The following is an 8,150-nucleotide window of genomic DNA, read 5'->3' on the forward strand; positions in this document are numbered from 1 at the left end:
AAGGTCGGCAGTTTGAAACTATCAGCGGTTCCACGGGAGAAAGATGAGGCTTTCTGCTCCCGTAAAGATTTGCAGCCTTGGAAACCCTGTGTAGGGTCACTATGAGTCGGAACTGACTCCACGGTACTTAACAACAACAACATATACATATATATGCACAGATATATGAACATATATATATGCACATATGTATATATATACATATGTGCACACACATGCACACACCAGGGTGAGTAAAAAAATATATAAAATACCCATCCACATCCACAGCTGATGACAACATTGAGCATGAATGTGAAATGATTCTATCAAATACATGAGTGACAATTGGAGTCTGCAGCAAATCATTTGCAAATCAGCCATGACTCTCTGTCTAGGAAATAATCCACTACAGACAAGGGTTTCTAACGTTTGTGTGAGATGAGTGCCAAAACAAGTCATAGACGAGCATAAACAGAGGCATTTGGACATCTGCAAAAAAAAAAATTGGACTAATACTCAAAGGAAAATCAAAGATTAAAAAAAAAAAAGTTAATGGTGAGAAGACATGGACTCATCACTATGAGCTTGAGATAAATAGCAGACTATGAAATGAAAACATCCTTAATTGCAAACCAAGAAAAAGTTCAAAATTCATCCATCCGATGGAAAATTGATATCTATAGTTTTCTGCGACTCTCAAGAGTCAGCATTGGAACACTGTTACAAACAAGGTTCAACAATCAACAGTCTTCATTACAGTGCAATGCTTATTGAAGAGCTAGAGCCTAAACTTTGGATTAAATGCAAAGGACTGCTGTCCTAGGGTGTTGTGATCTTGCATGACAATGCAGGTCCTCACATCTCTGTTTACACTGTTGACATGCTGCAAACACTTCATTGGGAGGTGTTAAAGCATTCTCCTGATAGGCCTGATCTTACTCCATTGGACTTTCACCTGTTTGGTCCCCTGAAAGCAGTCCTTCAAGGAGTGTTGGTGTGGCCTGTAGTATGCCATGGGTTGAATTGTGTACCCCCACCCCCCAGTATGTTTCATCTTGGCTGATTCTTAGTGGCTTGGCAGTTAATGTAATGATGTAATACCACAGTGATATAATTATGTCCCCTGATTTCATCTGATGTGATAAACTAGTAAAAGGATTAAGGGTCAGATGAAACATCCTTAGCTGGTGAGACACTCCTAGATACAGGGAAAGATTGTTGCCAAGACACATGAAGATCATCACCAAGGAATGTTGGGTCTATGGATGCTAAGAAGAGATAAAACAAAAGCAAAAGCAAACAACAACAACAACAACAACAACAAAAACCTCCTCCTAAACTATGAGCCAATTGAAAATGAAAACCTTCCCCAAGACAACATAACCCTTCCACTCGTCACCCAGCGAGTCAGCAGCAACTTCTGTGGCCATTCATTTCTCATAAAAGGTACGAAGCTTGTGTTCATCGTCCACTTCAATGAGTTTTTGGCAGCCAGTGGCTGGGAAGGAGATGTTCAGCTTCATGGTGAAGCAGCCGATGGCCTCCTCGGTGTCGCAAAGAGAGTCTCCCTCTTGTTTTTGACTCCTAGTTTATATTGATTCTGTTTTCAGTGATTTGCCGTTTTAATAACACTTATTTTAGTAATGATTTTTAAAAATGTTTGTTTGGTTTTTGTATGTTGTGATCTATATATTACAAAGGAGTCCTAGTGTGGCACCATAGGATAAGGTCTGGATCACAAGGTTGGTTTGAACCTCAAGGTTGGTTTGAACTTTCAAGTTAGCAGTTCAAACTCACCAGCCTGTTTTTGGAAACCCTATACAGGGTTGCTATGAGTTGGAACCAACTCCACAGCACTTAACAACATCAACAACAATATATTGTAGACCTTTATTCTGAAGCAGTTCAGGGTGGAGTTAAACCACCTACATTTTAGGTTAGTAACTGAGTGTAAACGGTTTGGACTACTCAGTGACCTAACCCCAACCCCGTATGATTGTGGATGTGAAATTGCTGTGAAACAGTGTCTTTGAAGATAGTATCAATTATGTTAATATGAGGTTATACTGGAATAAGGTGGGTCCTAATCCAATTTGAGTGGTGTCCTTATAAAAAAACATGGACACCAAACCCATTGCTGTTGAGTATCGTTCAACTCCTAGTGATACTAATAGAGTTTTCAAGACTGGAAATCTTCATAGAAACAGACTGCCACATAGTTCTCTCATGAAGCAGCAGATGGGTTTAAACATCAGACCTTCTGGTTAGCAGCTGACAGCTTTAACCACTGCACCACTGGTGTTGTTGTTAAATGCTGTCAAGTCACTTCCGACCCTAGCGACCCTGAATCCAGGGAGCAGCTAGTGAGTTTGAACCACCAACCTTGCAATTCAAACCGACCTTTTTGTCCAGTGCATTATTCCACAGCACCACACTTGGGCTCCTTATAAAACAGAAGAAATACAGAGAGAGAGAGAGGGAAGTCACCCAGGTAAATACACATCTGCACGCCCAAGATCACCTGGGACAGCCAGAAGCTGCAAGCAATAAGGAAGTCTGTTCTTGTAGAGACTTTAGACAAAATGTGGCCTGGCAATATCCTAAATTCAGAATTTGGTTTCCAGAACTACAGGATAATGATTTGCTGTTCTTAAATGCCACACATTGATAATATCATTATGACAACCCTACAGAACTAATTAGGAGAGCTACTGTAATCAGTCCATTTTGGTTCCTTTTCAGTGGCTCAGTTTTAGTGGAGAAGGGACATAGCTTTAGGTAGAGAGCTCACATTTAACTAGTGACTTACAACTTACTCTGTAGATCATAGCATGTATATATAAACTTTCCCCTCAGAACAGAATGTTTCTAAGATGACTTTGTAGAAAGTATTTTGCTGTTTTCGTCCCAAAAATTTCAGGAAAGGGAAAAAAACACAGCAAAACAGAAAACCAATAACATGCTTCCTTACTCTTCCCAACTCAGATATTAACACAGACCCTAATTTGGAAAGGAGAGTTGATAATTTTCTTTACTTTCTGCTATGCATAGTTTGTAACAAAACTCTGTTTAATACAAGGTCTAATCCCACATTTGAAGTAGAGAATTCCCTTTAGAGTGTTTAATCTGCCATAAAATATTAAAAAGTGGAATGTTTAAAAATATGTACTTACTATGTGTCAGCTAATCCATTCATCCTTAAAAATATACAAATCAATACCTGACTTTTCATACAAACCAATACCTGACTTTTCAGATAGCATCTTTTTTCCAAATCCTAAAATCATTGCAAGACTTTTTCTTAAAATTTTGAACTTGTTTTAAAGATGAGTTGGGATATCAGGTATAAGAGAATCAAGAAATTATTTTTTTAATTTCATTTACTGACGCTGTGTTGTTTTTTTTTTAAGAATTGTATTTCAGTTAATTAACTTCATATTACTATTGACTAGGGAAAACTGATTTTTATTTTTAAGGCAATTGAAGCAGCTGTTGCATTTTGTTCCTTATCATGCTACAATGACTTAAACAGAAGAAAATTAGACTTTATAGATGAAATTATGTGTTAAAGGGCAATGGAGGCATTAAATAAAACAATATAAAATATAGACTGCCTTTTCTTTAGTTCAGTGCACATGGATTTCCTAGCATCAAATTTCATGGAGATATATATTTGTAGATTTTGTATTTCCTCTTAAGAGCCTTCTTGGTAAATCTGAAAGCATGTGTATTAGTTCCTACAAAGAACAAAATCAATGTGTACCATATAAATTATGACATCTGATAACAGCCTGATGTGTTGATACTCTATCATTTTATCTAGTTCTACCTTCAGGAAAAATAAATGATCTTGGGTGCTGAAATATTTAATCAAGGCTAAATTTGCTGTTCTTGCTCCATAGAGTATACTACACTTAGACTGTGACTATAGCTAAGTATCTGTTCACTAAAAACAAAAATAAACAATTCCATAAAGACTAAAACACCACAAGTACTTCAATTGAATAAGTATCCAGGCTTTTAGAAATATTAGACCCATTTTACCTTAATATATTCTTAAATTATAATATAATCATTTTGTATTATAATATAAATAGTGGTTTCATTATTTTTTGAGCACTTCACAATCTTTAAACCCATCATTAAATTCCTTTCTGAGGAATGAGGCAAATAATTGGTTTCTCAATAATTGTCATTAGTCTCTTACCAATGTTAGGCTTTATAATTATCACTCACAGCATATTTGCTTTTAGAATATAGATTTAAAATATCAAGTAAGAATGTCTAAATCAAGCACAGGGACAACGGCCTCGGTCAAGGCCCAGGCCAGTGCTGGGAGCTTCATTTAGCCCCCCTGGTCCACTCTCTGGGGCATGTGGCACCCCTCCATTGAGTGCTTGTGCTCCAGACCCAAAAGAAAAAGATCAAAGGGCAAGAAGGACAAAGCCTAAAGGAAATCTGAGACTCAGAACTGAGGCTCTGCTCCCCACTCTGAGTGATCTACCAGTGCAAGGAGAGGAGATCCTGGATCCGATGATGATGAGCAGGAAGATTCCAACTGTAAAGGAGGTTATCATGTTGTGAAAAATGGAGACCTAGTCAATAGGAGATATTATGTGATCCAAAAACTGGGTTGGAGACACTTTTCAACAATATGGTTGTCATAGGATATTCAGGGGGGGAAATATGTAGCAATGAAAGTAGTTAAAAGTTCTGAATATTGTACGGAAACAGCACTAAATGAAATCCGGTTGCCGAAATCAGTTAGAAATTCGGCCCCTAATGATCCAAATAGAGAAACGGTTGTTCTGCTGCTGTTGTTGTTGTTGTTATGTGCCGTGGAGTCGGTTCTGACTCATAGTGACCCTGTACAGGGTTTCTGAGGCTGTAAATCTTTACGGGAACAGAAAGCCTCATCTTTCTTCCACGGAACAGCTGGTAGTTTCGAACTGCTGACCTTGCGGCTCGCAGCCCAATTCATGACCACTGCGCTACCAGAACTCCTTATAAAAAAATAACTAACTATTGCTGGATGACGTTAAACTATCAGGAATTAATGGAACCCATATTCGCATGGTGTTTGTTGGAACGTCATCTACTTAAGCGGATCATCAAGTCAAATTATCAGGGGCTTCCTCTGCCTTGTGTCAAAAAAATTTATCTAGAAAGTATCACAGGGTCTGGATTATTTGCACAACAAGTGCTGTATCATCCACACTGACATTAAACCAGGAAACATCTTGTCAGTGAACGAGCAGTACATTCGGAGGCTGGTTGCAGAAGCAGCAGAATGGCAGCTCCTCTACAGAATGGAGCTCCTCTGCCTTCCAGATTTGCAGTCGGTATGGCTCCCCAGCCTAACCCAGCTGACAAAACGTTGAAGAAATTGAATTAGAAGCAGAAACACAGGGCAGAATTACTAGAGAAGCAAATGCAGGAAATTGAGGAAATGGAGAAAGAATTGGGCCCTGGGCAAGACCAAACAAGCAAGAATGATCAGATAAGCCTGTTGAAGGACCCTTGAAAGAGAACCTACCTAATAAAATGACCCAGGAAAAACTTGAAGAGGCAAGTACCATTGTCCAGGATCAAACACTTATGGACTATGGTGTTGTAGAGGGTGGTGCAGCAGAAATTAATTGCAATGGAGTGATTGAAACCATTAATTATACTAGGAACAGTAATGAAGAGACATTGATGCTTAAAGACATTGATGCTACAAAATGCTAATGACTCTGTCATACAAAATTTGAAGCAAGAATCTAGTTTCCTAAGCTCGCAAAATGGAGATAGCCACACATCTCAAGAAGCAAACTCTTATACACCTTTAACTTCTAAAACATTGGATATCATGGTGTACCAGATTTCCTCAAATATAGACTAGGACATCAGCCAACTTCAAGAAAGCATTCTGGCAGCAATATCTTGAGAAGATGACCAGGAACAGGGCATAATGGAGGACTGCACAGCAAAAAAAAAAAAAAATTCACTGCTGGAAATTTTTTTGTTAATCCCCTTGAACCTTTTCTTTCTCCTGTTATCTGATCAAACTATTCCAGATCCCAACATCAGTTCTTGAATTCATTCACAATGATCTCACTAAGGTCAAAGATAGACCTCTGAGTGTTTAGCAATCAGTGCTTTGTAAGTGGTTTTTCACAGAAGCAGATATTCACTTTATTTTTTCAGTCTCATTTTTCTCTCATTATAAGCCATGCATTTTTCACACAGGTCATATGTTATAAGTTTGATTTAATATTTGAACTATCATCCAACTATCTCTAATAAGTTAAAAATGTTAATTTAATGTAAATGGATATGAATTAAATCTGTTTCTTCGATGACATCAAAGTCAATATGAGCACCTAATTTCATTGTTATAAGTTGCTTACTTTAAAAGTTACCTTTGATAAATACTTAATACAAAATCATATCCCACTGTACCCCAAAAAAGTAGTACTGAGAAATGTTTTCCTATTCAGTCTTGGAAATAGTGAGGCATACATTTTGAAATACTGATTTACTAAAAAACAACAACAGTGTTTCAGGGAGTAAATTATCCCAAATAATGGATTAGATTTGAGTATTTATTTATTTACTACTAGGTATGAGTGTATAGAACTTTAGTCTTTTTTTATCTGATTTCTTTAGTGGGGAGCTATAGTATATTCATTAGGCTTACACAAAAGATCTTTAATAACACTTAAGATTTTTATTCTAAATAAATTCTGATTACAAATTTTCATTGTGGAAGATAGTCTAGTTTTCCCCAGGCCAAGGAGATGTAAGAGTGCTTTACAGAATAAAATGTAGAACACTGTCAAAGTGTGTAAGACACTTGATCTCCTCAATCTTATGATGGCCAGTGAATTCAGCAGTATCTTTATGCATATTGCATTGCTTACAGAGATGTCATCATTTATATATATTTATTAAAATACATTGCAATGCATATTTGAAACATTCACACAGGATTAAAATACATCAAGTTTATTTTTAAATTAATCTAGCAAGGAGTATTGTCATGGTGAAAGATGAGTGGAACTAAGACCTATTTTAATGTTTTATGAAAACATTATTAAAAAATCCATCATTAGTTACATTCCCCCTCAAGTCTCTAAGCTGGGTTAAAATACATTAAGCTTACTTTAAAATCAATAAATTATTTTAAAAGATTTTTTTTTTTCCTGGCACAAAGCAAAAGTGGGATGTATTTATTTTAATCTCTGTTAAACACCAATACCTAATCCATCATTTGGGCTCTTGTACTCCCCCAAATATTTTGTTGAATAAATCAGCATTTCAAAATGTATGTTATAATATTTTCTAGATTTACTAGAAAAACATTTCTTAGTATTCCTTTTTGTTTTTGGTATTGCTTTGTGTTGTATATAGCTCAAGGGTCATAATTTATTATCTTATCTGTTGTAAGGATGCTGCTGAACCAAAGCTGAATTGGATACTGAAAAACCGCCTGTATCAATAAAGTAATAGGGAGTGGTAATTTCCCAAATCATGGTAACTCTTTAACAAGACATTTGTGATATTTTCTGTTTGTTTATTCCATTTAACTCTATTTTCTACTGACCCTTTCTTTCTTCTACCCTGTTTATCCTGTATCTATTCCAGATTCTATTGCTCCAATGCTTGAACTTATTATGACTACTCCTGGTCCTCTTCTACCACTTGTCTTCTCTATAGAGTGTTTAGTTTCTGATGCTGATTCCTTAATTTTCTCTGTTGTGTTCAGTGTAATACCTAAGAGATCAACTGGTGATCTCAGTTCATCTTTTCCCACTAATACATACCATAGTTTGTTGGCTACATTGTGGAGCATCTACTCTTAGCCCAGATAACAATAATTATACTATGTGTTGCAAATCCTAATGAGGTTGGATGTCATCTACTGGATCAGATTGTATCTAGAGTCAATCTCTTTTGATGGATTAAAGGAGAAAGAAGAGAAGAGAGCCAAGAAGTAGAGGCCTACTACCACCAAGAAAGAAGAGCTAGGATTGGAATGCATCCTTTCAATCTGAGGTCCCCACACTGTGATTCTCCTAGACCCAGGGAAAGGTTGATTTCTTAGCATCAGTGGCAAACTCCAAGGAATGCTGGGTCTACTGATTCTGCAAGGAGACAAGGTCCTTTACACTTTTTTTCTAGTC

At 36.8% G+C, this 8,150-nt stretch overlaps 1 pseudogene; it reads left to right on the top strand.

Moving 5' to 3' along the window:
* The first annotated feature begins 2,100 nt into the window (after positions 1-2,100).
* LOC102817694 lies at positions 2,101-6,027 on the top strand (annotated as a pseudogene).
* The last annotated feature ends 2,123 nt before the right edge of the window (positions 6,028-8,150 follow it).

This window comes from Chrysochloris asiatica, unplaced genomic scaffold, assembly GCF_000296735.1.
Source record: "Chrysochloris asiatica unplaced genomic scaffold, ChrAsi1.0 scaffold00007, whole genome shotgun sequence".
NCBI classification, from domain to species: Eukaryota; Metazoa; Chordata; class Mammalia; order Afrosoricida; family Chrysochloridae; genus Chrysochloris; species Chrysochloris asiatica.